Here is a 24,022-nt window from a genome sequence, read left to right as displayed (position 1 = left end):
TGTGTGTGTCTCTGGAGGTTGAGTGGTGGAGGAGGTGATATAGTATGTGTGTCTTGTGCATTCATCCATGCATGCCTGTGTATGTGAAAAGCAGAGTGGGAGTTTTAGCCAACACACACACACACACACACACACACACACACACACACACACACACACACACACACACACACACACACACACACACACACACACACACACACACACTTTCTCTCACATCCACACATCCACATCGCTTTCTCGCCACTATCTCCCCTGCCCGGGCTCTCCTGTCGGGCCGGCTGACAGATCCGTCCTGGCACTTTGGACTCAGTGTTTTTCAAAACAGAAGACAACTTAGCGGGTTGCGGCGCCCGAACATGACCCAGAAAAGCGTAAAAAAACACAAAACACAGGCTTTCAAAGCCCCGCACCGTCTCACTTTGTCCATTTCTGCAGCTCCCTCGCTCTTATATTTCTGCCACTTATCCGCTCCTGCGGCTTAATGAGGTGAGGAAAAGTCCGAAAGCGTAAGTGTGTGTGTTGGCGATGTGCATGTGAGGTGAAACACGGCGGCGGAGCGCTTGTTATGACAGGGTAATGAGTGAGACGGGCCAGAAGCCACCGGTCGTGGGGAGAAAGAAACACTGTCCTGTCCCGCACCGACGCACACTCGCACCTCGGATCTGAATCACATGCCCGCGCTTCGTCACACACGTTAAGAGCAATAAATAGGCACAAACGGAGGGATTTTTTTTTTCAGAACGGGCTTCTAATGAGAAAGCCAATAACTCTGGCTCTGGAAGCCAACGTGGGACTAAAATATGTTACTGAGCTCTCCAGGAGGGATCAACGAGACGGAAAAGTCACCCGAAAGGGTCCCGGAAATGTACCGCCCCGGCCAAACGTTATGAGAAAGAAAATGAACCGTAAATTGCGTCGCCGCCCGCAGCTTAAGGACACGTCGGGGGGGCGCACGCATCAGCTGCTCGGGCCGCCTCGTAAAGGCGGCTAATTTTGAGTGACAAGCACTTCAACACGTGCCAACCGAAATGCGAGTCAGCACTCAATATCAATTAGAGGAGACCCTGAGCAGAGGCAAATAAAGACGTCCACGTGAGCGGTATCGACAGAAAACCCCAGTGACTCATTACAGGCCCCCGAGGACCGCGGCTTCTACTCAACCATCCAAAATGGCCACCGTGCGCAGGCGAAAGCCGGTGGCGCTAATGAGAAGCGAAGGGTAAATAAACTCCCGCTGCGGTGAGAGAGGACAGGCCGACCAGACCGCCGCCGCCGCTTCGGTTCTTCTCTCAGCGCGAGGCTCATCGGGCGGAGGGCGGCTCGCAAATGCAATCTGTCGTCAAGTGCAGCGGCTTCCCGCGGGGCGGCCCGTCACCCGCCGCCGACACGCTCGTGGAGACGCACGCTGACGAAGACCCGATGACGGTAACGGTGACTCGGCCGACCGGGGGACGACTGCATTCCTACACATGTGAACATGCTTCCTCCAAACGCTTAAGTGTGCACCAGCTTCACACACTCATACAGTACACACACACACACACACACACACACACACACACACACACACACACACACACACACACACACACACACACACACACATTTCAAATGTCATTGGTCGTGACGGGGCGGACGTGAGTCAGGATGAGACTCGGCAGAGGAGCCGGCTCTCTTATTCGGAGAGCAGAGGAGGAATGTCAGGCTAAATAAACAGAGTGTCTGCTGGAGAACCGAAGCAGCCCTCGCAGCTCCTCCACACTCCCTGCAGCGACGGGAGGTGGAAGGGTGGAGCGCAGCACGGAGAGGCACTCAACGCTAAACAGCACTTCATATGCACACAGACATGTCAGGGAACATGTAGACACACAAGGTTTTGAGCGATACGGGCTTTGAAGGCAGATATTTGTGGACGTGGAGTAAAAAGATGTCAGATTTTGTATTTTTGTGACAAAAAAACCAACAGCTTTATTTTATTTTCCATTTCATTTTCTTTGGGATGAAAATCCTTTACAATGTCGCCGCTACCGAGACACAAGATCAAAGAGCTTCCTCTATAATCAATGGAAAATTTTTAAAAAATTCTCATTTCATTTGTTCATTATGTGTTACCTATTGAAGCCTTTGTGCCCATCTTGATGTTCATTTAGCTTTTTTTGTTTTTTGACCATTATGTTTAATTAATAATTCAAGTTTCATGAGTTGATTTTACAGGTTTCTGCCTTTCATTGAGTGTTGTATGCTTCTTTGCTGCATAAATGACCTTACAATTCCTTCTATATACAATACAATTAAGCTACACATGTGTAATACATGTTGTTATTGTGTTGTGCTTATCGCTTATTTCAGTAATATTTATTAAAATTGCATATATTTTTTTCCACTTAAAAAAAAAAAAAAAAAAGACATACAATATTACTTTACAGAACTGGCATGTTAGCAAACCTGCCCATTTAGACATCCAGCAGCATTAGCACACATTTGAAATGATTATATAGTTAAACATTGGGCACATTCGCTGTGCTCATAGTCTTGAAACCATGTTCGCATTAAAATGTCGCTGCGATTAGCTGCAGCAGCTGGAAACGAGGCTATTTAGAGCTGACTGGCCAAAAAAAAAAAAACCCTAAAATAAGCTATTCAGAGCTCTTAACGAATCTAGAGCTAGGATACAATTCGTCATGAATTTGTCACTTTAAACAACACATTTCACTTTACTGACTAATACAGATAGCATTACTCTCTCCTCTGTCTGTGCATGAGCTCAAACCAGAGTGCCAAAACTATTTCTACATTTAAATGCATCAGCACCACAATCGATCATGTTGTGCTTTACTGCTCGCATGAAGGACGACAGCAGCTGTCCAGTGAAAACATAAAATTGCACATATCAAACACACATCTAAAATACAGGGTCTGCATAACGTCTTTAGCCAGCAGCTGAAATTGAGAAAGGCAAGTGAAAAGCAGAGCTATGATGGGAATATGTCATCTCAATGTCATCTTAACAGAACCGCTGTGTGTGCGTGAACGTCCTAATGTTGTTGTGTTTGCACACACACGTTTGATAGTGCTGGAGGTGGATATGTTCGGGGTTATCAGAGTGTGACTTCTGGTCACGGGGTTCCCCTGCTTTCTCTGGGGTTTTTACTCCCACATGACTGACTCTCCCTCCCCTGCTTCTGCTTTGTGTCGGCCTGCCACACACTGACATATTTAGGCAAAGTCATGACGAACTGTCTGCTTGAAACATTAGCTGAAAGGGTGTAAAAGCTCAACGCTGAAACCCACAGAGGGTGGAAATGAGGGAATTCACCAAAACAGGAGCAAGAGAGAGTTGTATTTCGATTTAGTGTGAAGACAGGGTGAGTATTGTTATCACCCCTTGCTGTTAAGTGCTCAGTAAGTATGTAGACATCATATTGGAAATTGTTTCCATTTATAACCGACATGAGCTTTAAAGACTGCTGCTATACTGGGCACACAGGCTTTTGGTTGGCTCTCTACTTTTTATAAATTTGGTCAAATGTACTTTCATGTAATCCCAATTCTTTTAAATGTATTTTACACTAAAAATAATAATGAACCTTCTTACTCAGTGAAGTGGCATGTGGCCACAAAGTGTTGTTAATGTGCACACGCAGCACATGGACTTTTTTGAATGCATTAATCTTCAACTGATGGGTAAAAAACTAGGGATTGAGGCACGAATTTTGAATATTTGAATAAGAAAACTTCATCGGAGTGAAGCACCGAGCGAACGGCCGATCTCTTTATATTCATGTGTACCCACGGTCGGGTGATGGAACGGGGCGAATAGTCTATAAAAAAATCAAATAGTTCCGTGCGAATTTGGAACAGTAGTTCTGCTTGAAACGCCCATCGCTACTAAAAACAAGCACTAGATATTGGCAGGTCTCCGCTCCAAATCCCCCTCAAAACATCGAAAAGAATCACATTCAATATCTCAACTACTATATCCAAAACATTAAATATGTACAGGTTACATATACACACTTCCAAAACACATATTTGCCTCGAAGCTTTTTCCCCGAGTGTTTGCAGCCCAAGGGAACACCTTACACCTGCAATCTTTCCATTTTAAACACCTGTACTCTCGCATACTTCACTTCATATCCCAGTGGCACCAAACACAACACAGCTCACACAGCATTTAATGCTCTCTCATCCTGAGCTCCTCAGTAGCCTGGTTCCTCCTGACCATGACTCACAGCTGCAGTCTCCAATGTGAATACGGTCTGGAAACCCTGGTCACATGAAGGTTTGCTCAACCACGATGGTGGCGGCGGTAGAGTCGTACTGCACAACATATGGGACATGGTGGTCAATGCTGATTGGTTAAAGGCTTCTTCAGTAGTTTCAAACTCAACCAGAGTTCTACGTCCAATAGGATGCAACAACTGGAAAGAATCAACAATGAAGTGTTCCCAGACCCGTATGTCAGCGCAGTAAATAGGATTTAAGCAGTGTGCGCTGCCGTGCAGATAACAGGCATACGTTGCCTCCTCTCTGACTCTGGCAGAGACACCTGAGTTCCGTCTGCTCATCACTGATGCTCCATCGCAGCCACCAGATGGCTTCTGTATTCCTGAACACACCTTTCAAGGCTCGAAATGATTATGTTGCTGCATCCAGTCCATCAGCTTGCTGGAGGTCTAAAAAACTCTAATGAACAACTCCATCGGAGTAAAATATTGTCACAACAGATATCTGTTCCTTTTTGCTAAAGTCCTTGGTTTCATTAGCAAGTCCACTGAAGATTCACTTCCTTGATCACGTCACTTCGTACCATCTCGGCAAAACAATCAAGAATTTCATTTTGAATGGCCTTACTCGTGTACTGTGCAGTCATGCATCTCTGTATTTTAGGGTCATGTTTAGCTATTTCCAAAGATTTTCAAGAAACTGCCTCTGTTAAGGGGAAACTTGTTATTTCTCAATTTGGACCTTATTCCCATCATTCTGGGTTTGTCCAGGGGAGACAATAACTTTTGAAATTGGGCCCAGTATTGAGTGAGAGTGCTTCACCCGGCAGACACGAAACAGACAACAAGGTAATAATTTTGGGTTATTGCACCCTGCCAATGGATGTCCACTAAAACATTTGTGTCAAAGTTCCATCTACATGGATGCCAGAACCCGAAGCATCATACTGCGTCCGCCGGCTTGCCTTCCTCCCATAGTGCATCCTGCTGCCAACTCTTCACCAGGTAAACTACACCTGTCCATCAACATGAGGGATGGGCAATTCAAGCAAAACTACTATTCGAAATTCACTCTGAACGATTCAATTTTTAATTATAAGAACGATAGTGGAATATACTAATTGATTTTGTAGACTATTCAAAATGCGTGAAGCATCCCAAAATCCACGTGGAGTGAAAGGAAAAGTGATTCATCAGATCAGCTACCTTCTTTCACTACTCCTTAGTCCAGTTCTCGTGCCCACATGTTTTTGGGGTTAGACCAGGGTCAGGATAGGGTCCAGCTTTCCACTGACTTCGGGTTGACAACTTACTTTTAAAAATGTTGCCTACAATACTCTGCTAACGGTCTCCTACGTTCCTCCTCCTCATTTTATCCCCCTTTTGTCTACAGAGTACAGATTCTTACATCAAAGACCTTGGTCAAAAGGTGAAGTTCTGAAGAAGAGCAGCTCAACACTGGGAAAAAGAAACTCTCTGAAGTCTGTTCAAGCACAATGAATGCAAAGCACCCCCGACACACACTCCTAAATTAAGTCTTCACCTCCGGTTTGCCTGTGACACATCTTCGTGACAGTAAACTCCAGGACGCGGGGGTGAGGCGAGAACACCCTTGAAGCGCACTTTCAGCAGCCTGGAATGAGCAGATAAGGCAAAGTAAGTCCGCTACAAGTGAAATATGGGAAGAGCTGACATGTAACCCGAGCGCGCCTCTCTCAAGAGTCCCGCTGGATGACTGCCCCGGGGCTGCATCCAACAAGGTGAATGGGAGAATCCTAATGAAGCTGTGAGGACTCAATCAATACCAGCTCAGAATAGGAGGGGAAGAATGGGGAGGGGGGGGGGGTGCAGGGAGACACAGGAGAGGGGTGAAGGGGAGAGGGAGATGTATGAGGAAGGCAAAGCAAGAGAAGACGGATGAATGAAGGGAGAAGAGAGGAAGAAAAACAGGAACGGTAATGACAGAAGGGGAAGGAGAAGAAAAGGAGGGAAAGGGGAGGAAAGGAAGACAAAACAGGAGGAGCAAAGAAGGAAAGACAATATTAAGCAAGGAAAGAAAATGGGATAGAACAAAAGAGGGGTAAATGAGGGAGCGGAAAATGAAAAGGGAAGGTGGAAAAAGGGGGAAAAAAAGAGTGGAAGAGAGTGATTGAGGGAAGGAAAAAGCCATGGAGGTATATAAACATATATATATATCCAGAGAGATGGAGAACGAGATTGCCTTGGAGAGAGGAGTGTGTGTCTAAATCGAAGACACTTAGAGAAAGCCCATTGATTGTGGTCACGGCTGGCTGAGCCCTCCTATTTGGTTAGTCATTTATTTCTCAAGTATGCTGAGATCAAGCCTTTCTCCTCCTCCTCCTCTTTTATCTCTCCATCAGAGATGACTGGACCAACTAGACCTGCAACTTTCTTATGGAGCGGAGGGCAAACTTATAATTACTGCCTCCAACTTTCGAGAGGCAATTCTCCCGAGATCAGCAGGGGTTCATCAAAGGTAACAAATCAGTCAACGTTTGTAGCCGTCGAACGGACAGACGGACTCACACGCAGGCACCCAAACAAACGCGCTGTTTGAGGTCGTATTGGCCGCGTTTGACATTAAAACCAAGTGAGTGGTTAACGATCTTGGGCCAAGTGTGGATGATTAGAACTGTAACAATGCCCAGATTTTCTTGGTTTCACTTCTTAAGTATTAAACATAACATTTGTAATCAAATAAGCAACAATGAGACTTAAAATTAGGAAAACATTGGACGCCAAATTTGTTGACTTGTATATTTGCTCATTATTTCTTGATTCATGTGCTTCTTGCGGGTGTTAATGTAGTTAAATGGTTTCTTTTTGTGTCTGTATTAAATGTGTTTCTTGTAGTAATTTCAGATTTTGCTCTGCTGTGGCCTACTCATTAAGTTATTGCTGTTAAGTTATGAAAGACGTGGATCAAAGAATTGCTGCTGTTTTGTGACAACATTTCACAGACAGATCTTGTTAAGCGGGAGGAGAATGCATTTCCTCTCCGACTTGAAAGACCACCCAGGTGGTGAGACACTGATGTCTATCGGAAGTCTGCACAGGTTGTTTTATTTTGAAAATTGACCAGATGTTCTCTGCATCTTCTTGCCCTGCTGCTTATTTTGCTGCGTATTTTTAGCGGAGCAGATGGGTTCACTATCGCACTGTACACTGTCTGGTGGAATAACAAGCTCGTCTAGAAGGGCTGCGATCAGCTGAGGAACACGATGCAGTCGACTTTGGTGGAATCCAGCCATCACTGGTTTCACTGTCACCACTGTCCTGGCTTCGATTTTAGCAGCAGCAGGAAAACAAAATCTTTCTTCACACAGTTGTACCTGCTCAGCACCAAACGGAACATAAACGTCGCTTCACTAAGCAGCCATGGGTCAGATATTTCCCTCGGGAGGTGGTAGAGACCAAAAACGAGCTAAAAGAGCAGAAATGGAGCTTTGAAACACGACTCCAAACAATATTACAGTATTACTCCGCTGATGCTGTGTGATAAATAAGCAACAAGTTTACCATATCAGGGTAAAAGGTGATGATATAGTTACGTAACGACAACCCGAAGCAGCGCAACTGTGATGGGATTTACAAACCATGTCAGTTACTTAATGTAAAATATCCCATTCATAATTTTTGTTTATCATTTTTGGACAGAGCAACATTGGATTTTATTTCCCAACTCTTTCTATAAGATATAGTTCCTCAAAAATCTTTGAAATGCACAAAGCTGCCATTGAAATAAATATCTGCCGATGACCTCCGATCACTGGCAGATATTTAAAAGCTTTTTATCAGAGCCAAGTGTTTGGCCCCCCCACCAGAGTATGACTTGCTAAAATGGGCTTTTTTTTTTTTTTTGCAGTGAAAACACCCAAGCAAACACAAATTCTAAAAGAAAAAGGAAAATCAATTATGAGGCAGAGAACGTTTCAAAACATCCACGGATCCTGGGGGGAAAATAATCCGTGTTTTCCGGCCTCCATTCAGCAAAAGTTCATGAAAGCAGATTGGGATCAAAGCAGCATGGTCAGCTGTATCCCATCACGAAATCATCCAATTAGCACCAATAAGACCCCATGATCACGGAGAAGGGGGAATAAACAGGAAGGGAAGGGGGAGAAAAGGGTGTTGGAAAGATGGAAATAAAACTGAGGAATGAGAAAAGACAAGAAGTGTGAGCTGCGTAAACACAGCGATGAAAAACTGTCAGCAAATGCAGTTATAGCAGAAGTGGGACGAAGGGAGAAAGAAATTGAAAGAGGGGCGATCAATAGAGAAAGAAGCTGCGAGATTACAGACGAGACGGGATCAGAGAAGGAATTCAGCAAGGTCAACAAAGACAAAAAGGCAGAAGAGAAAGTGAGTGAGAGAAAAGTAAAAAGGGGGCGGGTGAGCACAGTGTATCAGCTGAAAATCCAAAACTGTACTTTCATATATGAGGCCAGAGAAAGAAAAAAAAAAATCAGTATTGGTTTTCAGTTCAAAAGAAAATTGAAGTGGCAACTATTGGGGTATATCAATTACAGATTCCATCATGACTTGACAGGGTTGAGGTACCGCTGGTCCGTGGACATACTAACACACACACACACACACACACACACACACACACACACACACACACACACACACAATGTGTGGAGGAGCTTCGACACCTTACTGCTGCCCTCTTTCACATTAATAAGCCTTTTGATCCCACCTGAACAGACACTCCTCCATAAACCCATGATACTGTATCATGTGGTTACTGAGATTCTTAACCATCTGAGCCATAGATAAATCGGGTGTCAAAGGTGTGTGTGTGTGTGTGTGTGTGTGTGTGTGTGTGTGTGTGTGTGTGTGTGTGTGTGTGTGTGTGTGTGTGTGTGTGTGTGTGTGTGTGTGTGTGTGTGTGTGTTACATCTGTGGACAAAAAAACTTGTGAAACTCTTCCTTCCGATCCGCGTAACTGCGCAATTAAACCGGCACTACGGACATGAGGAAATAGGATTAGAAAGCACACACACACACGCTAACCATCTGGAGGAAGCAGCTCGCTGCTCACACACTCTACATTATCTCTATTCCTGAATCGGTAATGCATGCATGATACTGTTAAGTCCACGTCCCCGAGGTCAGGTTCTTTTTTTTTGGGGGGGGGGCCTCCCTGCTGCAGTTTTTGACACATTTTGCATGTAAGTCATACGCGTATGTCTTTATGAATGTAACCATATGTGCATTAAAAGGTGCCACTTTAAACTGCACTCTTCCACAGCGCATTAGCGCGGCTTGTGGCGTGTTAACACCCGGCGCGGCGGCATTAAGTGTCGATGAGAGATGATACGGCTAATACGTGTTAATGTTCTGTCGGACAGCTCGCTCCGTGACGGAGAGTGTGTGTGCGCGCTCGGGAGAGAGCGAGCGAGTGTGTAAGAAGGGGCGTGAAAGTCCTCCATCCAAACTATGTCAACTATTTAATTCTGCTCCGCCGAGAGCCAGGGCATCTGTCAAACAGAGACTTCAGCTGTCCTCCGCTTCTCAAGCTTTCCCAGAATCCCCATCTGTGTCTCTTTATACACGGCTAGATGTGCTCCGTGTCGGGGAGGATCGCCTTACTCAGTAGTGCACTACAGTAATGTCATTTCTTTTTTCAGCAGTGAGTTGTGGATTTGAAAGTCAGTAATGATATTGGAGTTACAGAGCTCAATGCGGCTTCTCCTTTACGGCGACATGTTGGAAGTCGGCTTCTTTGCTGTCCAAACAGGACTTGGATATTCTTCACTAATTTAGGTTTCTGCTTACTTTAAACTAAATCGAATTAGGTTCAATCCCAACCTGACTTCTTCTGTGATAATAGTGTTGCGTGTTCTCCACTATTAGTGATTATTTTGAAGGTGTTATATTCAATAGGTTGACATACACAGAGCATCTATTACTTCATCCTAGTCCGAAAGAATCGGGTCTATTATTCTCTTATTTCATGTCTCTAAATTCTGGAAATAATGCTAGATTAAAACAGGCACATTGTGATCTTATTATTCATATTCATTAAAAAAAATACTGGTTGATTAAAGTGCCCCAAAAAAATAATGAAAAAGCATTTACGTATGTTCTCTGAGAGGCACCAGCAGTGGTAAGACAGTGTAACTGCAGAACAGGCCAAAGTAACCTCGACAAAAGATGCACCCGACACCTGCTCGATGGAAAATTACATGAAAATAATGTATTAAATATGGTACGACATAAAATAAGACACCTCGAGGCGTGAGTGTCAGTTGATATCGAATGGGATGATCTTTTGTCAGATCACCAGACACGGACACTGATAAGCTTTTAAAAGGTCCTCGCAAGTCATGACAAGGCACATCAAATAAAAAGGCTGTTTGGTAAAAGCCTGATGGAGAGCTGCTTTCCATAGAGACCAACTCTCCGCTTTTCTGTATCTTTTTTCTATTATGCAGTAAATATGTTTTTGCATTGAACTCCACCAGCCTGCAAATATTTTTCTCTTTGTATAATTATGTCTGAATGTGACACTTTCACAATTGAAGAATTTGGACACATTTGATAAAGTTGAAGGTCTTTTTTTGACACGACAATAACTAAACCCAATTTTTTCCCTATCCCTAATCTGCTACCCCTGAAGCATAACTCCAAATTAAGTCGAACCCTGTTTGGGAAATGGGAAGCTACATTTCACAATAAAAGCCTCATTAAGAAAATGAAGGGTTTCTGTCGCCTGATACAGTACTGGGCTTTTAGTTTGAAACAGACACAGGAAGTTTGTATTTACAGTGTAATGCTATAACTTTAACAGGCAAACTGGTGGATTAAAACCAGGCTTTGAGTTGGCATCGTCAATCAATCGATGCACCTTAAATATCAATACTTTGACATTCCATTTGTTTTTAATTGTCTCGCTTGCGTGACAAGTGATTTAGAAATGATTGGCTCTTCAAGCACTTCAAAAATTTGAATGAGTTACAACCAGAACAAGAGAAATGAACATTATATTTTCAGTATTTGAGATAAAAAAAATAAAAATAAAAAAGTGGCAGAGAATTATTCCGGGGCACAATGTTGTTCTGCTACATGTAATAATCTGTTTATGGTCAGAAATTAGGTGTGAAAAATATTTACTGGCGCTGACTGTGAGCAGAGTGAGCATATATGATCTTAATCCATGGTGGCCACCTCGATGACCATAATTCATTCAAGTCAGTTCAATTTACTTGGAGTCTAAACCATGTCATGTTCCCATTACCAAGGCAACATGTGCGCAGCGTTAATGTTTGCCCGTGTTTGGACATGTATGTTCAACATCGCCGTCCTACTCTCTTAATTCAGCCGCGATATTAACCGTGGTGTGTATGTCTTTGTTAATGGTGTTATGTCGAATATCAGTGATTTGTTATGATGGGGTTGTAAACTATGGGCAGACAGAAGAGGAGGGGAGTTGAGAGAGGGTTTGAGTGTGTTGTGTGTGGGGAAGGAATCCGCTTGTGAGTGTGTGGGGCTCGTGACCGGTGCGACAGGCGGATGACTCACCATCAGGAGACGACAGGGTCAGGACACATCTACCGGGAGACGATGACTTCATTACCTCCCGAACGATAGATGGAAACATCCCTCCGTCTCTTCCACCACTCGGAGTGTCAACCTCTCTGAGGAGCAAACACAGGAAGAACTGTTGAATCACACTAATCATAATACTGCATGTTGTCCTCTGTATTTTGGCTTGACCTATGCTGCGGGCTCCGCAGGGCGTGCTTTTGTTTGCCGTAGCCATTGATTTAGTCTCATTGTTTCTACAACCTCCCCACCTCTTCGAGCAGGGACACGGAAAAACGAGAGCAATGGATTTGTAATAATAATTCAAAACAGTACTATAGATTTCTGCTGTAAAGCCATGCTCACTGGCAGAATTGAGAGTTATTGATCTTATACCCATGGCGCTTCTCATTGGCATCAACAAGAGAAAAGAGCATCAGAACGTATTTTAGTTGGGTGAAACAAGCCAAGCAGAGATGTGGCATTATTTCAGATTTGTTTTATTTCTCACTTTTACTTTCCCTCTATTCACCCTGACATTTTTATCTCGCCAAATTAAAACCAGTATAACATCTTTTTACCAACGGGGCACCCCTATTATTTACATTTTAACATGGATTGATGAGCAGTTACAATAATATTCATCATGTATGAAACCGCACCAGGAATTGAAACAGCATATTTCAACCATTAAATCAACTCAATACATCTTTGAATAATAAACAACCAAGCTAATGAGTCTGTTATCAATAGCTACTGGGTTTGTTTGCTTGGACACCTTTCACAATAAACACAATAGACACAAAGATTGTTAGATTAATTACAGTGCTTCTTTCTGGTATCACCAGGCCTGAAGTCATGTACTTTACGTGGTTGTTTTTTTTCGCTGACTAAATATTAAACGTGCTTAAAAAATTAACCACATTTTTATTTTTTTAACAAAGTTTAATAAAAAACAAAAGGTAGAAAAAAAATCATCAATACAAAGTGTCAGAAACAGAATAAATTGAGGTATTTTGTCTCAGAAAACAATAACCAATAGCGAATTCAAGGTGAGTCGGACACAGCTGAAACTATCAAGCATGTAACCTGGAAATGATTCCAGAGTGAAGGGGCTGATGTCTCTTGGTGAGTGGCAGACTCATTATAGTGCTGTCTCTGGTTTGTTTAGACAGAAATAGTTTGGGCCCCATTAGTCGGCTGGTTTGATGGGAGATTATTGCTTTTCAGAGTTCTCTCCTCTCCCTGTTATTTGACCTTCGAGGGGTTTATACTTAATTTACTATGTCAATTTGTGACTTTCTATTTCAATTTGATAAACAGCACCGCAAAGTCATACTTATAGGGATCGAAATACGGCATTCTGTCTTCGTCACAGTGTCTTGTGGGCCATCGTTGAGATGCTGATGCATTCATCCTTCTCACTCCACCCACAGTGGTAGAAGTGAACTTTTGTTTCAGTGTGCCGTTTGGTGAGAAAGCCATCTGCGGAGAGGCTGTCCCTCGCCAAGGTGGGAGCTCTTCTGATGTGTTTTTCTGCGGCCACGTTGGTGTGAAAGAGGCCTCGTGTGTCAGAGTCTCTGTGCGTTGGGTTTTGAATGCTTAAAGTGGAGATGAAGTTCTGAATAGTGGGACAGTCGCACAACTCTCCGGTCAAAATATTTCGGTCTCGGACCGTAAATGATATCACCAATAATACAGTCATCAGTACCTCAACAAGGATTAATGCACCAAAACACGAGCTATTAACACCTTATTCTACAGCTACTGTCAAAACAAAGAGCCTGTCAGATATCTGCTGGTGACATCAACTGGGTCTGAGCAGAAACAGCAATATTTACTAGGAAAATATTGATACACACACACACACAAGTAAAATACCCCCCAAAAAATGTATATACACCTGGAGCATGTGTACAAGCAAACAGCGGAGACTAACCACTCCCGTGACATCGTCAGTTAGTTTGTTTTAAGATGGCTGCGCCCTGCCGGCGAAAAAGTGAAACACAATCAAGTTTTCTGTCCGAGCTCGGTGAATATGAAGTTTGATTGCAGTGTCGTAACTTGCCTCAGGTAAAAATCAAACAAAACACAGTTATATTATTCAATAGTTCTCTACTTTAAGGGAGAAGTGTGTAAGATTTAGAAACACCTAGTAATGACTCTGTTTCCAAGTGTGTAAAAAAAATGTGAAAGGTCCTCTCTGGAGAGGCAGTGTTTGGTTTGTTCCTTTTGGGCTACTGTAGAAACATGGAGGTGCAACATGGTGAACTCCGTAGAAGAGGACCTTGTCCCTGTGGAGATATGAAGGGATCTTTCCGAGGTGACAAAAACACAAAGATTCTTCTTTGAAGGTGATTATACGCAAATGAAATCATAACCATTAATATTATCTTCCATTTGTGCTGATGGAGCCCCCTAAATCCTACACACTGAACCTTTCATAGGACGGACTATAAGTGAAACAAGTGTTTACTGATGTTACGAATGAAGTTGGGATGGAAAGCTTGTTTTCGAACGGTACGAATCTCTTTCAAATGGAGATAAAGGCGCACCGTTTATTTTGTTGTACTCAGTTGTGTACACAAAAACGCGGCAGAAGAAGGACTTAATCAAGGATGTGTGGGTGTCGTATTGTCAGTTTCATAAAGCTGAAAAAAGCCCTCAAATACTGAAGTTACAAACAGTTCTTTTGAAGCATATTAACATCTTAATTCTTCCAAAACACTGAGCATATACACACAAACACGAAATGTTGTATTCTTTTTGAAGATTAAATTTAACATATTCATTTCCATGTAATGCACAGGTAATATCTACTAACCCACCTGTTGAGGTTTTACCAGCTTTTCTGTACCACCTTTTATAATCACATACAGGGTCAGAGAGTAACAAGGAGCCTTCCCATTCTCTCTGTCTCTTTGGTTCTCTCTCCCTGCTTGTCACTGTCTGGCTGTGAGAATGAAATCACGGCGGCCGTATTGGCTTTCTGAAACACTCCTCAGCTCCGAATGGGAAGGTCACCCACAGCGCGGACGAGAGAGATTCAATTTAAAATCTGTACAGCTCACCGAGGGACACTCATCCTGTGTGTGTGTGTGTGTGTGTGTGTGTGTGTGTGTGTGTGTGTGTGTGTGTGTGTGTGTGTGTGTGTGTGTGTGTGTGTGTGGAGAGAGATACTGGTATGCATCTTTTCTCATGACCCACGGTGACCGTCCTCTCACGTCAAGATTTGACACCACAACTGCGGGAAACAGGAGTGAAAACAATCTTAAGAAAATTCCCAAAGTTCTATTCAAAACCACCGAAATCACAACTTCCTTATTATTCATAAACACATGATGCATGTTAACACACACACACACACACACACACACACACACACACACACACACACACACACACACACACACACACACACACACACACACACACCCTTTTCACAGGGCCCACAGTGGCGCCTTCCAGGGCTGCGGTGGAACAGGTAGTCACCCAAGGGTATGTATGTTCAATCCACCGGGGGCCAATAGGGAGATTGTCCCCATCGGCCAGGAACCTGCCCACAAAGACAGGAAGTGGAACCCTTCCACCTGATACCGCAGCGCTGCAGGGCCCAGGGGGAGAAACATTTCAGCGTGACGCCCATGATGGATTAACCGCTATTCCCAAAACGTGTTTACCTAGGCACGTACAGACGGTAGGCAGGAGGCTGCCGCGCATACAATGGAGACAAACAAGGCAGAGGCTGTACAGTAAACAAGGCCATGTTTCAGAGGGGTGGGAGGGAGGGGAGGGAGGGGGGGGGGGGGAGGGTTGCGAGTGAAACAGCGTGAAGGCATGGGAGGCTTTGGAGTCATTACTCATTGTTGAGTGTTGTCAAATGACATTAACCCTTTCATCTGTTCAAGCCAAGCGGCCACGGAGCAGTTCTCACTTCAGTGACAGCCTGGCTAGTTCGCCTTTCTTCTCTCTCTTTCCTTTGATGCAGTTCCAGTCCGACAAACAAACGCGCCTTGTCCTTTCATCAGGCAGCGGCGTACCATAAAAAATGACCGGCGCAGCCTGAACAGCAGCCGGCCGAACCACATTCAGCATCGCGGGTCAGGGTCTTTGTCACAGGTCAAGAGACCGCTTCCCCCTCCTCCTGTCAGACCTGTCACTCAGCAAGGTTGATTAAAGTACACGAATGTAAAAGAATCATTGAAATGCTGCAGACATCTTGCATTGATGCTGTGTGGCCGATAATTAAAAGCACCCCTCGATGTCGACGATCATCGTACGTCGCTATAAACACAGTAGAATTAAAAAAAAAAAAAAGGTACCGAAGTGATCAAACTGCATTTTAAACCCAAACAAATCAACCCAGACAAAACTCTATGGGACGTGGTATTATCAGATGAATTCAACGTTAACTCAAACCAACAACACAACATCAGAGACCTGTATCATCCGCTCTCCCTACGCCTTCACCACACAAACGAGGTGCAATCTGAACGTTCTGAGACTGTTGTTGTTGTTGTTGTTGTTGTTGTGTACGAACGGAGAGCAGCACGGTGAAGCCAACGGAGCAGAGAGATGCAATAACGTCAGTGTGTAAGTATTCCAAATTGCGTCGCTCGATCAACGTCATTGCCCGAGTTACACACGTCCTCGTGATTTCACCACCGACCTGAAGCTTCAGCGCAGACGACGAAGCAACGAGCCGTTTCACGAGAGGCGGGTCGTCACCGTCCACGACCGAAGAGCGCACGTCGGGTCAGGATCGCAACCGCACGAAGAAATCCGCGGGGTTGTTCGCAATCATTTAGTTTCCCCCGAGACCAGACTGACTGAATGTTCTGCCTGGCTCCACAAGATTATCGCTCACAGCGGATCATAGTCTGGAAGACCCTGTTCACGTGAAGGGTTTCTCAGCTCCTCTGCAGGATGGACCAATCAGTGACCAGAAGGGGTGGCTAAGTGCTAAGTGGGGTCAATGCCGATTGGTGAAAAGCAGCTCCAATAGTTTTAAAGGTAACCCGATGTCTACGCTTACACGTCGGGTGTTCCGCGGCGTGTTCCAGGCCTGGCGGGGAAACAGCGATGTACTGCAGCACAAGGACAATACTTTAAAGGGTACGGCAGCCAGAGTTCAATCAGGTATGGGTTTTTGGTTGTTATAGGTGCTGCCTCTGCACTTTTTGAAAGCTCCCTGGAAAACTGAGTATAAAAGCGGCACATTGAGCCAAGTATTGATAGAATGAAGGAAATATTATACAGCCAATTTTACAGTAAATACATCAGAGGCGCTGTTAAGCCAGCTTTCAATGTTAAATCACTTGCATCTCTTTGTAGGTTGGATTAAAATGACACAGCAGTTCAACACGGTGCTTCTTTTTCTTTTTTTTCCTCTCTGTGTTAACGGTCTCTTCACAGCGGAAACCAAATCAGGCATGTTTTTTTTTTTTCAAACCTGCAAATGTTGCGGCGAGTGTGATATATTTAGTAAGAAATAGTTTACGTTCCTGGAAAGGCACTGTTCTTTGAGCTCTGCAAATTCAGCCGTATCTGGGCGGGGCGGCAGAAACCTCTGACATCTGAAAATACACAGCAGATAGGGCTGCAACTTCTGCACACTGTCTGCGTACCGCCGAGGAGCTCGGTAACAACGCACGCCTGTGTGATTGTTAGCGAGCTGACCCCTTCAGATCTGAGCCAACACATCTGTCCCTCTTGCTCTCCGTCTTGTTTTTACGTGATCCCTCCTCTCCTCCTTCGCCCGTCGTCTCTCCTCTCGGCAGCATGCCGTACCGTCTGGGTGTCTCTCCGGGGGTTGCGCACTGTGTGCGTGTTCCTGAGTTGGCAGACAGGCCTGACCCATTTACCAAACGCTTTCATCCCCCTCCTTCTTCGCCGTCTCTCACTCCCCCACCGTTGACTCGCTGTACATTTGTATGCATCTCTGCCACCGCGCTGGGTTTTGGTTTCCATACGTCTGTCTCCTTTCCCCCCCCCCCTCTCCCCCCCGCCTCCCCGTCTCTTTCTGTTTTCACCTCAAGAATGATGACGGGGGTGCGTAGCTGCCGTTGAGAGGGCGTTTAAAGGGATATCATGCGCACATACATACACGTACGGGCTTAAATTTTGTGAGGACATAATGCATTATTTACCCGAACAACTTAATGTGTAATCCCGACCCTAACCCAAACCTGACTCTAATCTGAACCCCGAAACCAAGTCCTCCGAAGACGCCTCGCCGAGTCACGGCCGAGCGGCAAATCGACAGCGTCGTGAGCCCGTCGGTTTGCGAACGGCCGTCGTGACGTCTCGAGTTTGGATTTTGGCCGCCGCCCTCTTGCTGGTTCGGAGCTGGCAGTGACCGTATTTGGACGAAGTGGGGGAGAGCGAGCGGTGGATCTGACTCGATCTCATTGCACACCCGACCACATTTCGTCTCGCCCACTGATAATGAAAACCTGACTGCACCGCAGGCCTGTCAATCAAACAGACACGACCCCAAACAGAAAAGCTTTTTGAGACTTATTTTCTAACCAATGACGGGATTATTTTCAGATGGACCGCCAGGAAACTAACAAGGAAGAATGACTTTTGCGAACGGCACCATAAAAACTTGTGGAACAAATGTGTTGACTGTATTTCATGAGGAAAAAGTGGAATGGGGGCGGGAGGGGGTGGGGGGGCGTCTATTGAGCTGGACGCTTTTTGGAGCGGCTGTCGGTGGTATTACAGTTTAAGGCACTTCAGCACACACACACACACACACACACACACACACACACACACACACACACACACACACACACACACACACACACACACACTCTCTCCCAATCCCTGCTAGACACACAGACTTTTGAATGTGTGCAACATCTAAAGATAGAAGATGCAGACAAGCAGCGACGAGTGAGGATCACAAAGTCACAAAAGAGACGTCCCGGTGGACACCAGGGTGTGTGTAGTCCACAGTGGGACGTGCACACTTGAAGAAAAGGCGCTCACGCGTGTGCCGGACACACCTTGAAAAAAGACAACAACAACAAAAAAAAAGGTTCAAACACCGTGCGCAGAAAGAAGAAAAGCAAAAGGCACAAACTATTAGAAAGCGTGTGCGTGTGATTGATGATGGACTGAACGAGCCCTTCATGGAGGGACGAGACAGTAATAAGCAAACTCAATTAGCCCAGCTGTGTGCGCCTGTGTGGGGCGAAGCCTCTGGCCCGTCGCTTACAGCACTGAGAGACTCATAAATCCTGATTATTTTAGCTAACGAGAACTCGCTCCCATCACTATAAATCACAAACAGGTAAGTGAGCAACAAACACAACACGCTTTTAAGCAAAACGAGTAGCACACGCACACGCGCACGCACACACACACACACACACACACACACACACACACACACACACACACACACACACACACACACACACACACACACACACACGTAGCCGGGATGTTTGCTTACCCGAAAGGCTTAATGCAGCCTCACATCTGAGAAAACACGCCGGTGGCAGTCTAGACACTGACGGACAGGACACACACACACACACACACACACACACACACACACACACACACACACACACACACACACAAACACTCGTTGGGCTCCTCCTGTCCAACACACGTCTCTTCTGACACCTCCCAAAAATAGCTCCTCTGCTCTGAGACCGTTCCTCTCTTAGCAGCTGATTATCTTACATTAGCACAACGGCTGGAAATGTGGAAACAGCTCGCCTGACTCCGTCCAAAGTGTAGCCGTGAAAAAGGGCTTTTCTGGACTTGGAGCTCTTCTACTTCCTAATTGGTAAGAAATGACTGATGACTCGGCATTCACACAATCAGTGTTGTTTAGATGTTGTGCTTGGTGGGTTTTGTTATCCTCGGACAGAACCGCAGCTCAACCTGCTCCTGCCCGTAAGCTACCTTCCCGCGTAGGTTTTTGTCCAAATCTCAGGAAGACAAAATGACTCGCTATTGGTTTAAAAATGTCTTCGTGCAGGTGGCATCAGGATCTATAAGTGTAACATCACGGCTTCCTAAAAAAAAGTCTGATTTTGACGAGATTTGAATTCTGCCAGTTCTTGGATTTGATGTCTTTCTGTCCACTTTGTGGACAGAAAGACATCATCCAGGAGGGTCAAAGTCTGGAACACGTCACTCTGACACATCCTCTGACCGACTCATTTCTTCAGAGTTACAGCGGGGCGGACTTCAGAGAACCCACCGTGGGAAGCTGGAGTTATTTCGGCGGCGGCATTAGCCTGAACTCGAGCTGCTCCCTCCGGTCAACACATGGCCTCCTTTTCGCCCCGGGCCCGGGAGCTGTTGTCCCTCCTCCCAAAACCTCTTCGCAACATGAAATCGAATCTCTTTCTTTAATTCCTCCGACCTGCGGTTACAAAACTGTGGTTTTTGGGAGCGAGACGGGTCCAGAGCCGATTCCACGAGGTTAATGTCTAACCAAAACCGCAACCTCTCCCTCTCTCCCATGTTTGCTTCTCCTCAGCGTTGACCACAACGCTGCTCTCCTACTGTCTGAGCTGTCAGTCATCTGTCTTGCCGTCATCTTTCAAAACAACACACACACACACACACACACACACACACACACACACACACACTGGGTTTTCTGCAGCCTCTGTAATGCTATTGATCCGGGGCATCCTGGGTGTGTTTGGAAATCTATAGACCGGATTTTGTAGCCAGACCGGGTCAAGTGCACATTGTTTATGATACCAGACAAACAGACCTGAATGCATGCATTCGGACAGACACACACACACACACACACACACACACACACACACACACACACACACACACACACACAAAGCTTAAGGCTGCACCCAATATTCACCTTGATCTGTCTCACACACACACTGAGAGACACCGGTGTCGAAGCCAAAGCTGGAGGCAGCGTAACAACATCAAAGATTGAGCGAGTTGCGGCGGGAGGAAATTGCTGCTCCACCTCGCTGTGGCGGGATGACATCAGAGGCGTGGGTGGCAGAGGGGTGTCGAGGCCTGGAGGGAAAGGCGTTGGTAAGAGAGAGAGAGAGAGAGAGGGCAGGACAAGAGGGGGGAGGAATCAGGTCGGCCGGAGAGGGTTAGCTCCTATCATTAACAACCCTGACGTCATGGCATAACATGGGAAAATGGCCCGGCAGAAGGTTCGGATGTAACTGGGAAAAGTTTGGGAATAAATTTGCATTGACTTACGCGGTTCGCTTGAACTTTGGGATTGAGATGCGAGCTGAAGTTTGAAATTGTGACTCAGCAGCTCAAAGAAATGTGACTTTTTTTTTTTAATCCACCGCTCTTGGAGTTCAAATAATTTTATACTTGACGTCATTTTCCATATGCCAGCGTGACTCCTGTTAAATAAGAGAAAAGAGCGGCATGACGATACACTTTCAGAGATCCAGGAAAGCCTTCGTGATGTTCATACAATTGCAAATTTACACAAGCTATGAAAGAAAAAAGAAGAAAAAAAAAAAAAAAAGACCATGTTTTCCTTCTTCATGCTGGAGCGTAGCCAAATGAACATTCTTGACATTTGTAATCTGTCTTCAGCATCAATTGCAAACCATTTTATTCACTTAGCAAATAGGCCTCTACTGCCAGGATAAATACATCATCCACATACTGCAGATGTACTTCACCGGCTCCCTCTGGTTATTGCGTTTTTCCCAGTCGATACTCTGCTGATTCCGAGAATTATGAAAGGGGGAGAAAAAGTGCAGCGAACAGGCCGGAGCACTTCTGAAAATGAGCCGTACAACAGATATCTTGTCAGCGGCGTATTGTGTTCCTGACGATAATGACACATGACTCGTTGCTGTGGGGAGTACGCGCTCACGGTTTGTACATTTGTAGAAATGTATTGAATATTACGCTGCGTCCCCCCCCCCGCGGCACTGTTGACAGAGTGGATCGCTGACGGCAGCAGATGGGTCGGACCGCGGTCGGCGGGTCGGTGGAGCTAATACGCCATCTAGTGGTTAACGACCGCCCTCGGCGTGCTTCAGTGTTGAGCCGTTTCTACACACGCCACCGGTGGTGGAGAGCAACTTCTGCTTCACTGGAAGTGCACGACTCAATTTCTCGGTTGGAGTCTGAAAGTTACTTTACATGCTAATATTTGACATGTAAAGAGTAAATTCAGCTTATGAAAAACAATTGTTTTTGAATAATAAATAATTGTTATAATTAGGTTGAACGCAACCAAATGCGTCAATAAAATGCTGCTTTAACCCTACTGCGTTCGTAATAACGATCTAATATTAGGATATTTAACATTAACATGCTGACAGGGGTCATTTGGCGGCGAGGGAAGTCCAGAAACGTAAACGCAAATTGTTGACTTCCTTCTATTTCTTTTTTTTTGTTGTGATACAGTGTCTACAGAGCAACGTGATAAACTCCAAGAAATGACACATAAAATTGACATTTTATATTCATTTTTGTGATTTAAATGCATCCGTAGCACAGAAAAAGAAAGTAAACCCCTCCGTTTGTCACACTTTCTAATACATAAACTTAGAATCGGGATTTCCAGATTAGGTGCCAGTGATTAGAAAGAGTCGTATTTCAACCTTTGACATCAAGGGTCAGGTGTTGTCTTTGCTTTTCAAGTGTGTGGTCACCACGCCAAGATCTAAAGATCTAAAGCTCTAAAGCTCTAAAGAGCTCTCTAAGGCCTTCAGAAACAAGGTGGCGGATGTTAATGATTCTGTCAAGGAATTTAAAAAGATCCTGATCCTCTCTGAAATAAATCAGAGAAAAAGAAAAGTCCTCTACAGGTGGTGTAGATTTCAAACGACTGCCGGTTTTGTCCGGGACTGATAACTTCGGCAAATTCAGCACAAGAAGTCGACAAGAAGCACAAGATTTCCTCACAGGATCTGCAGGTAACTGTTGGGGTCAAAGGTCAGGCGTCTAAAACGAGAAAGAGGTTGCACACGTTTGACGTGCGTGGGAGGCCCGGCAGGAAAAACACTTTGCTGTCCAAAATGAACATCAGAGCAAAACTACAGTGTGACAGTGGAAATAGGAGAACGGGCTTTTTGGAATAATGTGGACAGATGAATCACAGAAACAGACCAAAGACAGATTCTCAGGAAAACAACCTCAAACCAACAGTGAAGCAACATATATTAGACTGTTGATATTTTTGTTGAACAAATTATTAATTCATCAGCTACTGTTTCAAAAGAGGAATAAATGTTTGCTTGTCCAAATATATATATAAAAAAAAGTTTAAAAAAAAAAGCCAACGAGGTATATTTTTACTTTGTCACAACAGTATTTTTACTTTTAATACCTCAATTACAAAGTTCTGTACTTTAATTTGGGAAAGACTCAGATTTTATAAGAAAATACCACCGAAAAACAATTTCTCAGCCAACCGGTCTCAACTGATACAAAATTACTGAAACAGACAATTCAAACATTTATTTTACTGCATATGTGCTTTACAGCATAAATGTTTGTTCAGAACGCACCTTTACTGGATTCTGTACCTAAAATTAAAGTGGAATGTAATCAGTTATGGCACCAAATAACATAAATACAGATGTACTGTAGTTGTAAATTAATGTAAAGGGGAAAAAAACATGTTTAATGTACCGCAGTCTAGTTTAATAAAGCAAAAACATAATAAGACCAGCATCAATGTGTCAAAGCCTTGCCGTCAAAAAGACAGCCTACTGCGGGTGTTAACATTAAACCCTCAAAGATACAAGCGACTAATGACTTAGTCATATTGAATATTTTGGCCCAAACCAGCCCAAAGTGTATTTTCACTGAAAAGATTTATTATCCACAAAGCAGTTCCCAGGAATGAATAATCCAGCACAGTTTTTCATCGCTCCCCTTTCTTGGAGGCATTTGGGAATAATGAAATTGTACAATTCCATGGTATTATGGAATGTAGGAATAAAGTGGCTGAGTGCCGTTCAACTTCCCTTAAATGATCCAATCTATTACAGATACACTGAGGAATGATCCAATAGCAAAAAAAAACCCAGCAGAAGAAGTTTATAGGAAAGTTAGAAACTGAAGGTGTTATGTACAGTATTGCGTGTTTGCTGCTCACTTTGTACTTCGGAATGTCGGACTACATTTAAAAACGTGGAATTTTAAGACACTATGAGCAGCATAAAAGTGCACCCTCTCCAAAAGTGGAAAAAAAAAAACAAGGGAAGTCCAACCATCTGCCAACTCCGCGGCCC

The 24,022-nt window shown here is 44.5% G+C and overlaps 1 long non-coding RNA gene across 2 annotated transcripts in view; it reads right to left on the bottom strand.

Annotated features, from left to right (window-relative positions):
• LOC138617231 (uncharacterized) overlaps positions 1-19,293 on the bottom strand; it is a 121,212-nt gene extending 101,919 nt beyond the window's left edge. For both annotated transcript variants that reach the window (XR_011310650.1, XR_011310653.1), the window contains exons 1-2: positions 19,252-19,293; positions 11,781-11,896 (exon numbers count right to left, since the gene is read on the bottom strand). This is a non-coding gene — a long non-coding RNA (uncharacterized lncRNA). The remainder of the gene's footprint in view (positions 1-11,780; positions 11,897-19,251) is intronic.
• Between the last annotated feature and the right edge of the window lie 4,729 nt (positions 19,294-24,022).

The sequence above is a fragment of the Brachyistius frenatus genome, unplaced genomic scaffold (genome assembly GCF_029030835.1).
Source record: "Brachyistius frenatus isolate BFR_SWC_R1_liver_20210118 unplaced genomic scaffold, ASM2903083v1 Contig_1, whole genome shotgun sequence".
Classification (NCBI taxonomy): Eukaryota; Metazoa; Chordata; class Actinopteri; family Embiotocidae; genus Brachyistius; species Brachyistius frenatus.
Note: the sequence above shows the minus strand (reverse complement) of the source record. Positions and strands in the feature narration are given on the sequence as shown.